We start from the raw sequence: 15,973 nt of genomic DNA, 5'->3' as shown, positions 1-15,973 counted from the left end.
TCAGTGGGTGCAACATGCAACTCTTGATCTCAGGGTTGTGAGTTTGAGCCTCATGTTCGGTGTAGAGATCACTTAAAAATAAAATTAAAAAAGCAAGAAGATCTTAAGAGTGCACACACACACAGACACACTTACCCCAAGACAGAAAAAGACATGTATATTTTTAACGTTTATTCATTTTTGAGAGAGAGAGAGAGAGAGAGCATGAGCAGGGGAGGGGCAGAGAGAGAGAGGGAGACACAGAATCTGAAGAAGGCTCCAGGCTCTGAGCTGTCAGCAAAAAGCCTGACGCGGGGCTCGAACTCACAAACCGCGAGATCATGACATGAGCCACCCAGGCGCCCTGAAAAAGACATAATTAAACAAAAAATTATTGAATGGAAGTGAAACTGAAGGCCACCTGTAGCCAAACCAGATGGCAAGCCAGGAGGAGCAAAGTGCCAGTCCGAAAGACTGAGTGAGCTAGGGAAAGGCAAATCCCACTGTGCCCTTCCTTCTCCACCGCCCCCCACCCCACTTCCCCATCCTCCACCTCTCCTGCCCACATACACACCTTTTCTCTGAAACCCTTCTCACCCTCCTAGGCTCACATACACCTACACCTACACACCTGCCAGCCTCAACTCAGACTTCACCTCCACCAGGAAGCTTCTGTGATAGAGGTTACAGCTCGCACTAGAGCCCAGGGGAGGGACCAAGGTGGTGAGTCGGGGCAGCAGGGAGGAGGTCAGTGTGGCTGGAGTGGAGCTGGGGGGAGCTGGAGGAAAGAGATCAGAGGTAATCTGATCAGGGAGGGTGATCACAGAAGGCCTTATTGATCATAGTAAGGCTTTTACTCGAATGAGGTGGGAGCCACGGATATTCTGAGGGACACCGGCTGGCTTAGGATTCCTTTGCTTCTGGAGAGTGGTTGGTGACAGCAGAAGCAAGAAGCGACACCCTCAATCAGAATTGGGGCGCCTGGGTGGCTCAGTCAGTTAAGCGTCCAACTTCGGCTCAGGTCACGATCTCGCGGTCCGTGAGTTCGAGCCCCGCATCGGGCTCTGGGCGGATGGCTCAGAGACTGGAGCCTGTTTCCGATTCTGTGTCTCCCTCTCTCTCTGCCCCTCCCCTGTTCATGCTCTGTCTCTCTCTGTCTCAAAAATAAATAAACGTTAAAAAAAATAATAATAAAAAAAAAGAATTAATTGGCAATGTACCCAGACCACATGCGTGAGCTCCTTCGACCAAGCGAAAGCCTTTATTTCTTCTGTTTTATGTTCCAGTTGACTATAAGCAGGTGTGAAGCATGGTGGTTAAGACCAAGGGCTCTGGAGGCTGGCCTCTGGGTTGAAGCCCAGTCTCCCCCATCAAATAGTCTGGTGTTGTTTCGTTCGTTGGAACTTTGGGTTTTTTCATCTGTAAAATGGGGTTGATAAATTGTATTGACCCCCACAGACTTTTGAGGATTAAATGAGTAAATCTACATTAAAGGATGCCAAGAGCATAGTGAGTGCCCAGTAAATATTAGCAATTATTAAAAAGCGTCTGTCTGCATGACTGTAACCAGAATTTCTCAGGAACTCTGTATTGATTTAAACAGGTACACTGAGGCAGCCCTCGGGGGAAGCTGGATGGAGAGTCAATTCTCTACTCACTGCAGGTCTCCCTACCTCCCTCCTTCACCTCCCCCTCTCCCTCCTTCCCCTCTGACCCTTCCTCCCCCTTCTCCCCCTGGGTTTGTTCTGATTCTTGTACCAGGTTCCTGCAGACTCTTTACCTGTTAACACTTCCAAATAACTCCATCCAGCAATCCACGCGTCTCTGGACAGGTGGAGAGACTGATGGAGGCATTCAGTCACACGGTGGAAGGGCTGGCAGGGCCTCAGAGCCCTTGCCTCATGCGCATTAAGGTAAAGAAATGGAGGAACAGAATGGTTAAGCCGCCACTTCCTGCACGAGTTAGGAACAGAACCGGGGCAGAAATACAAGTTTCCTCTCTCCAGGAATGAGGTACTTTTGTTTCCTTTTATAAATTTCTCATTACACAAGTAAAGCAGTCTCCTCATTTAAAAAAAAAAAAAAAAATGCAGGTGAGGGGCACCTGGGTGGCTCAGTGGTTAAGCATCCGACTTCTGCTCAGGTCAAGATCTCATGGTTTGTGAGTTCGAGCCCCGCGTCGGGCTCTGTGCTGACAGCTCGGAGCCTGGAGCCTGCTTCCGATTCTGTGTCTCCCTCTCTCTCTGCCCTTCCCCCATTTGCAATCCTTGTGTGTATCTCTCTGTCTCTCAAAACTAAACAAACATTAAAAAATAAAAATAGAGGGGCGCCTGGGTGGCGCAGTCGGTTAAGCCTCCGACTTCAGCCAGGTCACGATCTCGCGGTCCGTGAGTTCGAGCCCCGCGTCAGGCTCTGGGCTGATGGCTCAGAGCCTGGAGCCTGTTTCCGATTCTGTGTCTCCCTCTCTCTCTGCCCCTCCCCCGTTCATGCTCTGTCTCTCTCTGTCCCAAAAATAAATAAACGTTGAAAAAAAAAATAATAAAATAAAATAAAAATAGAAAAATGCAGGCAAGTGTAAAAAACGTCTTTAATGATCACCCTGTGCCATCTGCTAGCATCTTTATCCAAAGCACCCATTTCCACGACCTACCACCCGCTGGAACAAAACCCCCAAGAGGGCAGGGAGTTGGGTCCATTGTATCCACAGCTGAGGTCCCAGTGTAAGGATAGTGCCTGGCACAGAGTAAGTGCTCAATAAACACCTGCTCAAAGAATAAACGATATTCTGCAATCCTTCCTCTCTCCATGCCGGGGTAATTGCTGTTATCAATTTGACTTTTTTTTTTTTTTATTCCAAGTTAGTTATTGCATGCAGTAGTTTCCCTCAGTTTGGCTTTTTTTTTTTTTTTTTTCCCATCCAGACCAGCACCATCCAATAGAATGTACTAAAACGATGGAGGTATTCTATACCTGCACCGTCCAATATGCTAGCCGCCAGCCACTGGCCACATGACGCTACCGAGCCCTTGAAGGGTGGCTGATACCACTGAGGAGCTGAATTTTAAATTTTAGTTAATTTTAATGACTTTACATTTAAATGTAAACAGCTGCACGTGGCTCGTGACAGCTGTAGCAGACTGCTGCTCTTCAAGATGGTTTTCCTGTGCGTTTGCATATGTATGTTACTGATAGACGGCTTTGCGTTTTTGTGTTTTGCGTACGTTTTCAGGCTTTTTGTATCCTTCTGCTTCTTGGGTTTTGTTTTTTGTGTTTTTTTGGCTGCACACCAGATTTTAGAAGTTTTCTGTATCAGGCCACACGGCTCTGCTGCACTCTCTTTTAACTGCTGCACAGGATTCTATAGTGTGGATGTGCCATGATTGGTTCAGCCATTTCCTACTGAGAGATATTTAGCCAGTTTTCAATCTGTCACTATTAAAAGTCACGCTGCAATGAATATTACTATCCATATCTTCCTGGGCATAAAAATGACCTTTCTCTTTTGAAAATTAACAATAATAGTTATTGTTATAATAATAACCACTTGTACTTACTCAGCCTGTATTATATGCCAGGCATTGTACTGAACCTTTTCCTTGTATTAAATGATTCAGATCCTATTTCAGTCTGATAAGGGAGGTTTTTGTCATTCTCTCTGCAGTACAGATGCAGAAACTGGGCACAGAGAGGTTCAGTAATTTTCCCAAAGTCACACAGCCAGTAAATGGCAGAGCCAGGATGTGAGCTCAAGGAGTTGCGTCCAGAGTTGCACATCCAGTCTCAGTTTTCCTAGCCCCTGCAAACTACTCTGCAGAGGGTAGAGAGGCTGTGCCAGTGTCCACACAGCCACGGGTCCTTCCCACAAGGGTGAAATGTCACCCTAGGGATCTCTTTTCTGGGATGAGACCCTGGGATCCTCATTCTAGGGTCAGTCACACATCCCTGGAAACTGGAAACCTGGCGGGGCCACGCTGCTATTTGGGTCTGTCTGGGCAGCAGCAAACTCCTGCTGATATGCCCTGTGTCTTCCTCCCAGGCTGGTGTGAGCTCCGAGCGGTATGGAGACAACAGCAAGAGAGAGACAGTGCTTAGCAGCCGGCAGACTTATGCAATCCGGTGATACAGGCCGACTGGCTGATTGGAAACAAACAGGAAAGGAGTCAGGCAGAGCTTCCTGGAACCCAGGTCTAGGAGCTGCCGAAAGCAGGCCTCTTCTCTTAGGAACAATTGAATGTCACTGGGGTAACTGAACTCTGCTGGCAACAGAGGCCTCCTGCCCACGGCCTCACAGAGCGGCCTGTGTGAGCCAGGCCGGGCTCCAGAGGAAAAAAGGGCCTGGCAAAGTGCCCTGTGAGGCCATCTGAGGAGACACTGCAGTCTCTCACGCTGGACCGGCCTCTGCTGTAGCCAGGCTGACGGGCCACAGGCGTGGGGATTCCCAGGGTGAGTCTCAGGCACAGAGACAGCTCGCGGGGAGGGCCCTAGCCCAGTGGTCAGGCCCTGAGCTCAGGAGGCAGGATGCCTGAAAAGCAGAGACAGTAGGTATCCGCTCTACCACCCAGCTGTCTTTATGTGAGAACCGCTGTTATCATGCCAAACACAGGGCAGGAAGTGCAGTGGCTTCAGACGTTTCTGGAACCGGCGTCCGAAAAGTCACCTGGAATTGTGGCATCTGTATTCTGTGTTCCTTTACCACTCTGCCCACAGATTCCTTCATCTCTGCTCTCTGCTTCGCCTCTCTCTCTCTCTCCTTCCCCAAGCCCATGACCAAATATAGCTGCCTCACAGCACCTGAGGGTGCACCCATCCCGTAAGCAACAGCTCACGAAAATCACTAGATCATAACCCCAAAATCTCAGGAGAGAGGATCCAGTTGGCTCAGTTAATCAGGTCCCCGTCTTTATCCAGTCAACTCCGGCTGGAGGGTAGGGTTGTGCAGTTGTAAGCATGACTCCCTAGGGCGTCCACACCTGTTCCAAAGAGAGGGGTCACCATGGACTGGCCCAACCCCACGTAATGTGTCCATGATGCTCTGTACGTGAAGGAGACAATCCACAGAGAGATGGGAGCCAAGTTGCAGAAGCTGTGCCAGCAGCCAGGAATCTGTTTCCTCGGGACGAGACCGAGTCCTGCCTGTGGGGAAGGGCTGAGGCTGCTTGCCTGAGCACAGGACCCAGCTGTTGGGTGGGGCTCTGCATCCTACCAGAGCCTCATTCCAGCAGGAAGCCACGAGAACATCTGCAGGAAACCGAAATCATGACAATATAAAATAGTGCTACGAGTAACCCTTAGTCAGTGGTAGTGCAGACTTCGGGTAGGTATTGTACACGCTTCACATTTTTAATCCTCACGAGGATACAATAGAGTAGGTCTCGTGCTTATTTACAGAACACTTGTCGAATGACTTAGCACTAACTGATCACTTGTCTCCTTTGTCCATTTAGTCCTTCACTCACTCCCTGGACGAACATTTAACGGAAGTCAACTCTATGCCAGACATACATGTGTTGCTGGCTGTTGGGGCCACAGTGGAGAGCAAAAGTGATCCTGCCCTCACGAAGGCTGGAGCCCCCGAAGGACCGATAGCCACTAAGTAGCCATAGAGGGAAGGGAACAGCATCCTGGCACAGGGAAGAACATGTGCTAAGGCCCCGTAGGGGGAGGGAGGGTGTGAGGCAGCAGGAATGCTGTTAGACTAATGTAAACCAGGTAGACAGAGAAACAAGCAATTTACGACAGCTAACTCTCTGAGCCCTTACGATCCCGTGAGATTGTTTTTAATCTTACTTTGAGAGGACGAAGAGAGGGCGAGAGAGAAAGAAAGAATCCCAAGCAGGCTACACACACTGTCAGCACAGTGCCCAACGTGGGGCTCGATCTTACGAACCATGAGATCATGGCCTGAGCCCAAATCACGAGTCAGACCCTTAACTGATGAGCCACCCAAGCATCTCAATCCTGTGAGATTTTTTTAAAATATCACTTTGCAGATGAGGAAACTGGGGCACAGAGAAGGTGAGTAACTTGCCCAAGAACACACAGCTCCATCAGCAGTGGGAAAACCGGGGTTAGAACCCAGGCCTCTTCGACTGGAATCCCAAGCAGCTCTAATCTTAGGAAAGAAGGAGACATTCATCCAGTGGGAGCAGGTGTGTAGTCTGGGGGCCCTCCAGGACTATTTTTATTTGCAGCTGTAGCCACAGGATTTGTGGTTTCCATAACAGAGGGGAGAAGAGTGCACGCAGCCTTTCTCAGCCACGGACAGGAATCCTTTCAGGCCGTTATTGATATTCGGCTGCAGGAGATGCCACAGGGAGACACGCAGACGAGCCAGCCCAGGGAGAGGAAGTGAGGAGACCGGCATTTATCCTGGAGGGGCCCGTTTCCCTTTCCGTTAGGGGACAGTCTGTTAGAATGGAAGGAGCTTGGACTCTGCAGCCGGGCCAGCCAGCGTCTGTTTCAAATGACAGCCCCTGCCACCCACATGCTGTGTGGCCTTAGGCGAGTTACATCAGAGCCTCCATTTATTTCCTTGTACAAGCAGGATAAAAGGACCCAAAAACAGTAAGCCTGTCTGTCTCTCTTCCTTCCCTATCCCACTTCACCCGGTCCCCCACCCCAGAACGTATGCGTTATTGCTAGGTTCGTATGTCACCTTCCAGGTAAATTTTAAATCAGAGATACATGGATAGATAGATAGATAGATAGATGTACACCTATATATAATATATAGGGGTGCCCGGGTGGCTCAGTCGGTTAAGCGGCCGACTTCGGCTCAGGTCATGATCTCGTGGTCTGTGAGTTCGAGCCCCGCGTCGGGCTCTGTGCTGACAGCTCAGAGCCTGGAGCCTGCTTTGGATTCTGTGTCTCCCTCTCTTTCTACGCCTAACCCTCCCTTACTGAACACCTGGTTGCTCAATCCCAAAGGCTCATTAGAATCACTCTCGATTTCTCTCTTTCACTCACTTGTTACATCCCGTCCAACAACCAGTCCTGCCTGGCTTTCCCGTAAACCCAGAGGTAGATCTGCCATGAAGTGGATGAAGCATGAGTTCAGCACCCCTCAACTGGACAGCCCTTTCAGTGTGGTCACAGCGTCTTGTGATTCTGTAACGCCTGCCAAGGGAACGTGTTACAACTACAGCCATCAAGACCACTGTCTCTCCAGCTGCCCTCCCCCCGCCCATTCCCTACCTCAGTGTCAGGTGACATGGGAGAGCCTTGGGCACTTGGAGGGATCAGCTAAAAATAAGCTGAACTGGGGAGTCCACTCAGTGGGGTTTAGTGGATGTGATCACGAAGCTGTCCATCTCTTTTAAGCACAGTGGAGGTATGGCCTGCTGTCCTGGCATAGCAGTGGTGTTCGGGACACTCTTATAGCCCACATACCGAGTCACCTAATATAGAGACACAAAGGTGCAGGGACAGATGTCATACCTCTAAGGAGGATGCAGCAGAGGGACAGAAAGAATCTGGATCTTTGATGATATCATTACTTTCCCAAATGAACCAACTCTGAAAGTGTTCTATGAAAAGTCATACATTTGTACGTTAGATATTGGCTTTTTGGGATTTTTTTTGTTTTTTAATTAAAAAAAATTTTTTTTACATTTATTTATTTTTGAGAGACAGAGACAGAGCACAAGTGGGGGAGGGGCAGAGAGAAAGGGAGACACAGAATCCAAAGCAGGCTCCAGGCTCTGAGCCGTCAGCACAGAGCCCCACGGGGGGCTTGAACCCACCAACCGTGAGATCATGACCTGAGCTGAAGTCGGACGCCTAACCGACTGAGCCACCCAGGAGCCCTGGTTGGATAGTGTTTTGTACTGAGAGCCAAATCATCTCAATAGATACAATGATATATGCTTATATACATGTAAGGTTTACCTGGAAGGGGATGTGCAAAACTGGAATCCCTAGATGCCTCCTGGGATGGGGACAGGAGTCAGTGGGAAGCGGATGAGAGGGAGACTCACTTTTCCCGGATATTTTTATCTGCTTGAATTTTGTTTACTTTGGGTCAGCTTTTCCTATCTCAAGAACTAGAAAATAAAACTTCAAAAGTCAGTGGAACACTTGAGTTTTACATTTCTTTTAGTGTATGAAATAAATAAATTTAATCTGACAAGACTGGTCCTTGCTGAAATAGTCTCCAAGAGGCTGTTAGGATGGTGAAAGAAGAAATGTTGACAAGTTCAGTTACTTAAGGGTCAGAAGGTGATCTGGGACCCAGCACGCAAAGCTCAAGGGACATTCAGAATTTTTCCTGCCTGCTTTCCCGCCACTGAGCAGCTCAGCCAACCCAGCCTGATGTTCCCAAGGATTTCCAGGAAACTAACACCGGCCACACCCCTGGGAAGTTCTTTTGAATGACTGTTTCAAATGCATCAGGCTCCTTCCTTTTTAAAGACAGTAGAGAAAATGTTGCTGACTAGCCAAGGAACCTGGAAGATGGTTTTGCCATCTGTTTTAGAAGTCAAGGGGTAGGGGGTGCCTGGGTGGCTCAGTCGGTTAAGCGTCCGACTTCAGCTCAGGTCACGATCTCACGGTCCATGATTTCGAGCCCCGCGTCGGGCTCTGGGCTGATGGCTCAGAGCCTGGAGCCTGCTTCCGATTCTGTGTCTCCCTCTCTCTCTGCCCCTCCCCCGTTCATGCTCTGTCTCTCTCTGTCTCAAAAATAAATAAACGTTAAAAAAAAATTAAAAAAAATAAAAATAAAAAAAAATAAAGAAGTCAAGGGGTGGAATTTTTTTTTCAAGGTCACACAAAGTCAATAGATGACCAGGAGGGAGTCATCAAGGATTTCCCCGTCTGCCTGTGTGTACTTGGCCCCTTCATGTTCCCGGTTTGCCCAGGGTTCCTTATCTCCTCCAAGAGGCTTCCCTGATTTTCAATGTTAGCAAGGGGAGGACCTGTATGAAAAAAATGACCTTGACATTCAAAGTCCATGAGTCCAGAGAACAGCTGCATTCTATAGCCCCTTTTGTGGAGATGTACAGTGCATAATAGATGAAAGTCTCTGGAAAATTCTGTTGTAAAGAAAACCACTTAAAAAAAATTTTTTTTCCTCATCAATAAAATGAGGATACTAAAAGGACCCATCTCACAGAGTTGTCATGAGGATTGAGAGCACAAGTCCACAACCTCTTATCAGAAATCAGTGTTTCAAAATTTAGATATTTCTAGATTTTAGAAAAGCCATGTTGTCTATGTTCCACATATTTTAGAGCCATCCCATAATCAAACATATTGATATGAAACATATGAATACGGATTCACATGAAAAGGGTTTGATGAGATTATAAATAACCTCAGATCAGGTCAGGGTTTGCTCCCAAATGAGTTTGGGGTGCCAAATTTGTGGGAAACTGTTGGTTTTCACAATTGTAGATAAAGGAATGGGGGCTTAGAACAAAAATAATTACTAACATTTATTGAGCATTTGTTTGTTTATTCATTTATTTATTTTAAAGATTTTCTTTTTAAACAATCTCAACACCCAGCGTGGGGCTCCAACTCAGAACCCCGAGATCAAGAGTCACACGCTCCACCAACCGAGCCAGCCAGGCTCTCCCTTGAGCATTTATTTGAGTCAGGCAATGTTCCGAGCACTTCACATTTAACGAAGGGAATCCACAGAACCCCAAGTGATAGATAGATACTATTGTATCTCCCCATTAGGCAGAGGAGAAGACTGAGGCATACAGGGGCTAAGGAACTCACTCAAGCAGCAGAGCTGGGATTAAATGAGATTATGAATACGAATGGTTTATCACAGTGCCTGGCACATAATCACCATTCCATCAATGGTAGCTATTTTTACCTTACTAATATCATCCTCATCGATGGTGGAAGAGTTATGATTGATTCTCATCTTCTTCTCTGCACATATGTGAAATTTCCCATTTTGCTATAATGAAAATATCCTATGTGTGAGAAAAAATGTTTTTCTAAAGGTGAAACTCAATTTCTGAATTGAGCCTAATCTCTCAATGGTTCTTCTGATTCCTTCTGTCAAACTTGATGCTGCACCTGGGCAGAAATGGATTTGTCACCTCAAGTTTGACTTCTTTGGGCATAGCCAGGCCAGACACTGGGCACCCTATGACAGTCCTGGAGGGGCACAGCTTCAAGAACTTGCTAGCTGCCTGTGAAGAACGCAGCGAGCTGACAGCCTCCAGCTGCAACGTCTTAAGGGTCTGTCTCAACTTTCAAGCCAAGGCCATGCTCTTCCTGCGTTGCCCCAGGTCAATGACTGAGTATGGCGGGACACCAGGGCTGGCCATCTCGCCCAATGTGGGGCTCCTCTAACCAACAATCTTTGCTCCGGAGCCCCCCATGGAGTTGACAAGGACTTCGCGGACCTGCATTGAAGTGAGGCCCCCTTGATCAATTCTGCTTTCTCTCATATTTATTTTTCACAAGCAGAACACCTCTCCTACCTTCTACAAACCTCACTCTGTCTGACACACTGCCCCTTGCTACCCCAGAGGCATTCCCACCCCGCTTCCACATCTTCCCTGCCCAGAGAACCTTGATTTGGGGCCCAGCTAAGGGGTAGAAATCCCTTGATCTTTGGAGGGTGGCTGGCTCTCCAGCCCCAGCAGATAAATCATGACCCATCTTAAGTAAAAGTGCGCATTCTCCTTAAGCAATGATTCGTCCAGAATGGGCATATGATCCAGCTCTCAGCCAATGAAAGGTCAGGGGAAATCTGAGGATCCACTTCATTAATAATATAGAGCTTCAAGGGGGTGAAAGCCTTTTGTCCCCCCATCCCTTCCTTCCTGCTTTGATCGGTGTCCTGTGATCAAACGTTCTATGATGCAGCAGTAGCTGGGATGGGCATGAGTCTGAGGCCAAAAGCCAACCACTGGAGATGATGTAGCAGAAAGATAAGCCTGGGTCCTTGACATATCAAAACGACTTTGGAGCTGCCGACCTCCAGACTTTTTGTGATAAAGGATAATTCCACTTCTTCCTCGCTTAAACCATGGTCAGTCAGGCATGCTGTCACTTGCAGTTGAAAATATCGTAACCGGTGCGGTCACTTTCCCCATGTTCTATTGCCCAGATTGCCTGGGGAAATAGAAGGAAAGGAAGGAGAAGGAAGGAAACCAAAGTTAGCAAACCCTCGAAGATGCAGGGCTCAGGGTTGCCGTAGAGCTATTTGGACTTTTCCTGGAAGGGCGACATCAGAAAATCCTCCCATGTCCAACTTGCTAACACCTCTGTATGACACGTCCCTCCCCCTGCTTCAAATCCTTCCATGACTTCCCGTTGCTCCTAGGACAGAGTTCAAACTCCTTGTTATAAAGATCTGCAAACACCCTGGCATCGCCCTGACCCTCTTTATCTCATACTTAGGCTCCAGTCAGACTGATCTACTTTTAGCCCTCCAATATCCGATTTCACCTCTAGGCATTTGCATGTGCTAATTCCTCCGCTCTTCCCCCATTTCAACCGGCTCTCTCTTTACTATTTAGGTCTCAGCTCAAACGTTGTCTACTCCAGGAAGAGTTCCTTGGTTTCTAGACTGGATCCAGTAAACCCTTGCATCTCTCATTGTACCTTATGTTTGCTTCTATTAAAACACTCACTAAGGGGTGCCTGGCTGGCTCAAGTTGGAAGAGCATGCGACTCTTGATGCCAGGGGTTGTGAGTTCGAGCCCCATAACGGGTGTAGAGATTATGAAAACAAATGAACTTAAAAAAAGAAACACTTGTCAGACCAGTTTTGTAGTTGTTCTGTTCTCATGATTGGAGAACTTGTCTTTGCTTTCCACTATTCCACTTCTAGCTAGTCCTGCTGGCCAAAAGCTGTCTTAGGCCCAGGCAGCCTCACAGAGGTAACTACTTCCCGTAGATCTCTCCATTAACTCCCTACAGAGCCTGACGTGGGGCTTGAACTCACGGACCAAGAGATCACGACCTGAGCTGAAGTCGGACGCTCAACCAACAGAGCCACCCAGGCGCCCCAAGAAATATTGCTTTTTAAAAAAGAGAGCGAGACAAGGGGGTGGGGAGAGTATTATTCAAAAATTTCAAAGTCACACAAGACAAAGAAAGACTGATGCTCCAGATGAAAGGAAATTAAAGAGACATGACAACTAAATGCAATATCTGACCCTAAACGGACTGGTTCTTGTGATGGAGGAGAAAAAACACTTTAGGACATTTTTGGATCAATTAGCAAAATTGCATATTATTGTATATAATTGTATATTATTGGAATTAGTAAAATTTGTATATTATTGGAATGCAAATGGTAGAAAAGGTAAAGATTTTTTATCAATAATTTTAAAGTATGAAGGTTGAGGGGCGCCTGGCTGGCTCCGTTGGTGGAGCACGTGACTCTTAACCTCGGAGTCGTGAGTTCAAGCCCCACATTGGGCGTAGAGATTACTTAAAAATAAAACGTTAAAAGGAGCGCCTGGGTGGCTCAGTCGGTTAAGCGTCTGACTCTTGATTTCAGCTCAGTTCATGGTCTCACAGTTCGTGGGATCGAACCCCGTGTCACACAGCCTGCTCGGGATTTTTCTCTCTCCCTCTCTCTCTGCCCCTCTCCTGCTCATGCTTTCTCTTAGGTGTTCTTTGTCCCATTTTTATTCATCCAACTCTTCTGTAGGTTTGATATTATTAACAAATAAAAAAAAAAATTCAACACAAAAATTACAACGTTAGAGGCCAAACTCCTAGGTTAGCCCCGTCTTACCCTCTACACGGTAAATGCTTGCACAGGGCTTCAGGAAACCTTCAGACTAACAAGGAAGTTTACACAATTCAGCCCAGAGTGGTGGGGTCCTGATGAATTATTAATGCTTATTCAGCTGCAAGAGCTTCACGAGGAAAGAGTCAAAGAGCAAAGTGGGAGAAGCCTGACCGGCTGTAGAACCAGAACAATCTCAGAGAAGCGGCAGCCTTTTTTGTTCTGCCTTCCGTGCTTTAAACTTCTAAAGTCTGCAGGTGGATCCGTTAGGGCACGTTTGGGCTGCAGGTAACCTGACACTCAGTTAAGAGAGCCTTAAATGTCGATCTTTATTATCTCAGGTAACAGTAAGTCAGTAAGTAAAATGTTTTGGGATTGAGAACTTCGGCATCTCAGTATTAGGGCAACGGGTCAGTTTCTTGAGGATTCCCTCGGCCATTCCCTTAGAGTCTCAAAGTAAGTGCTCTAGCTCCAAAAGTCACGTCCTAGTACAACCGTGTCCAAAGAATGGAGGAATATATGTATGAAAGAAAAGGGGTTGGGGAGAAAACTTGTCTCTTTTAACAGAAAGGAGAATCCTACCCAGAAGCCCTCAGCACACTACCCCTGCTGCCTCGTTGGCCAGGATTGGGTCCCATGCTTACCCCAAGACTAGGTCAAAAGGACACAGGATTCCCATGCTGGCTTAGACCAAAAAGAATTCATCCTCTGGGCCTTGCACGCTGCTCCTTGGCCCCGCAAAATTCGGTTCTGATGGCCAGGAAGGAGGGAAAAGAAGCAATCAACAGAGCCTGCTTTATGGTTTTGGTTATTTCCTGAGTAGGAGCCTAATATTCTCCTTTTGTGATCTGAACCAAAGAATAACTTGGAGCCACAAGGGTGCCAAGAAGCCCAGAGCCCTCAAGATACATGGCCTACACCAGGGACTCCACACTGACCACAACCGTCCTTGCCTGTCCAGAACTCATTCCCCCATGTTTGCACACACCGCTCAGTACTCCTTCAGGGAACTTCCTCTCCCTATGTCCAGGTGGGGCCATCCCTACCCCAACAGGCATGTGACCAGACCTGGACAATCTGAACGTCACCTTCCTTTGGTGACAGTGACTGGTTCAGAGACAGACCATGTCCTAAGTTAGTCCAATCCGAGTGGATGCTGGAACTACAGTAGGGTTTTCGGGAAATGACCGTCCTTTTCCCACCGGACTTGTACCCAGCAGAATGCAGGCCTGGAGCCCCACTTGCCATCTTGTCAAGTGGAGTCTGAGAACGGAGCCAACGCACTGAAGAGAAAAGGCAAGAGATGGCAAGAGACTGTCTGGCGACCTCATCTGAGTTCGTGAATCCAGCTAGGCCTAAAGCCAGAACTCTTCGGTTACTTCAGCCAGTCCTTTTTCAGTTACTTCAGCCGATAAACTGCCTCTTTTGCATAAGCCAGTTTCAAAAGGGTTTTCTTCACTGAAATAAAGGAGTTCTAAGTTTCTTAACCTTTGGAGAAGCGTGTTTGAAAGACAAATTCCCGGGTCTGGTCCTCAAAGGTTATGACTGAGTCCCCCCAGGGCTGGGGCCTGAGACTCCACTTTGGAACGAGGTCCTCCAAGGCCCCCCTCGTAGGTGGTCCTGCTCACCACAATCTGAGACTCTAGGACCTTGGGGAAGGACGGCCTGATTTCCTAACTGGGGGTAAAAGGAAACCCAGATCTTTCGATCACAAAGTCCAGCTACCTTCTTGGCACAGAGTCGGGGAAATACCTTTCATTCTTTCCCAATGACTCTGGAGTTGAGGAAATGAAAAGTAGTTGATTTCTCAAACAGGTTATTCCGCCACCTTGAACGTTGGTAACTCCCCTTGCTCCACAATGTTGCTAAAGCAACGCAGAATACTCAGGCAAGAACGATTTCCCGGCCAAACCCAGGGACTGCAAACCCTGTCACTTGAGGGGCCAGATAGGGAGGGCAAACCCGAGGAGCTATGGGAAATAGGCCTGCCTGTGGGGAGCAAGAGAGCTCAGGATGGACCAGGCTAATAAACGGCACTTAAAATTATACACTGCGTTGGAACCAGGGATGCACATAAGGCCACCTGGATCTGATTTCGCTTCCTCAGCTCAGCACCAGCATCCTCTGAGGCGGCTTCATCCTCAGAGAACACCGGCCCCCAACCTAACGTCCCAAGAGTTTGGGGACCGCAGCAGAAAAAGGCTCCTGTTCCCAGTCGTCTCGGTAGAAGTCCAGGAAGAAGCTGTCATTGGCCTGGTTGGGGGTCACGTGACGACCCCTGAACCAATCACTGTAGCCAAAGAGGTATGGTGGTGTGATTGGTCAGCTCCGAGTCATGTGCCCATCCCTGGAGTTGGGGGATGGGGGTCGGTCTCATTTTAACCGCATAGACAGAGACCCGGAAGTGGGGGAGATAGTCGCGTGCGTTAGCTTGGCTTCCCGCACGAGGAGACCCTGACACAAAGATCTCGAGTACAAGTAGATTACTTGGGAGACGATCCCAGGTGGCACCATTTGGAGCTTGAGGGAACGAGACAGGGAAAAGAAGGCAGTCGATGGAGGATGTGTTTTCACACAAGTTACTACTATAGTCAATTGGAGCTTAATCCCATCGGGGAACTCTGGGAGCCAGCATAGAACGTATGCCTCAGAGTTATCCCATTTTAGGGTTGAAAGCGCTAAGAGGTTTAGGTACCAGCGCCTGTCAATCCTTGTTGGAGAGCTGCTCCCACTGGCGTTAACTGCCAATTGCATAATTTTAAGTATGTAAGAGCAAACTGGTCCCTGGTGACCTAAGACAGTCCTCGAACATGGAGTGTTAGAACAGCGGCTAGGTCAGGAGATTGGAAATGGGCAGTTCGAGCAGAGTGACCAGACACCCCAGTTGGGGACAAGAAGGGTTCTGGTCAATGGTAAAACCCAGCTGCAGGATTTGTGGCCAATCCCACGTCGCCTGAAACCCCAACTCCAGTTTGAGAAGTTTATCCTCTGTACTGTCTCCTCTTCCTAACAACCTTCTCTTTCCCTGTATCAACTCCTCTTTGGCTAAAAGACGGCCGGGGCTTCTGCCTATGCTCTGTCCTCGTTGTTGGACCTCCTTGGCCCCCAGCTGTGCCCTGCCTCCTGGGAACCCCAGTGATGCCAGAACCTCTGTCCAGCTCCCCAAATCCCCCACGTCCTACCATCTTGTTTTTCGATCATCTCAGCCCTGAGAGACCAGGGCTTGCAGAGCTAAAAATGAAGGATCAGAGTAGAGAAGGCACGTGCCGGTGTTTCTCACAGAAA

At 48.1% G+C, this 15,973-nt stretch overlaps 2 long non-coding RNA genes across 3 annotated transcripts; both read right to left on the bottom strand.

Moving 5' to 3' along the window:
• Positions 1-631: 631 nt before the first annotated feature.
• LOC123579626 lies at positions 632-2,090 on the bottom strand. The gene is made up of 3 exons (XR_006702858.1): positions 1,760-2,090; positions 1,200-1,398; positions 632-757 (listed from the first exon to the last, which is right to left on the bottom strand). It is a non-coding gene; the product is annotated as an uncharacterized LOC123579626 (long non-coding RNA).
• Positions 2,091-10,603: 8,513 nt separating this feature from the next.
• LOC123580044 lies at positions 10,604-15,322 on the bottom strand. Of its 2 annotated transcripts, none has more exons than XR_006703100.1 (3): positions 14,441-15,321; positions 13,333-13,438; positions 10,604-11,058 (listed from the first exon to the last, which is right to left on the bottom strand). It is a non-coding gene; the product is annotated as an uncharacterized LOC123580044 (long non-coding RNA). The 2 variants fall into 2 exon arrangements; XR_006703101.1 differs by lacking the exon at positions 10,604-11,058 and adding an exon at positions 12,545-13,173 and having other exon boundaries at positions 14,441-15,322.
• Positions 15,323-15,973: the final 651 nt, after the last annotated feature.

The sequence above is a fragment of the Leopardus geoffroyi genome, chromosome A3, assembly GCF_018350155.1.
Source record: "Leopardus geoffroyi isolate Oge1 chromosome A3, O.geoffroyi_Oge1_pat1.0, whole genome shotgun sequence".
Lineage (NCBI taxonomy): Eukaryota > Metazoa > Chordata > Mammalia > Carnivora > Felidae > Leopardus > Leopardus geoffroyi.
Note: the sequence above shows the minus strand (reverse complement) of the source record. Positions and strands in the feature narration are given on the sequence as shown.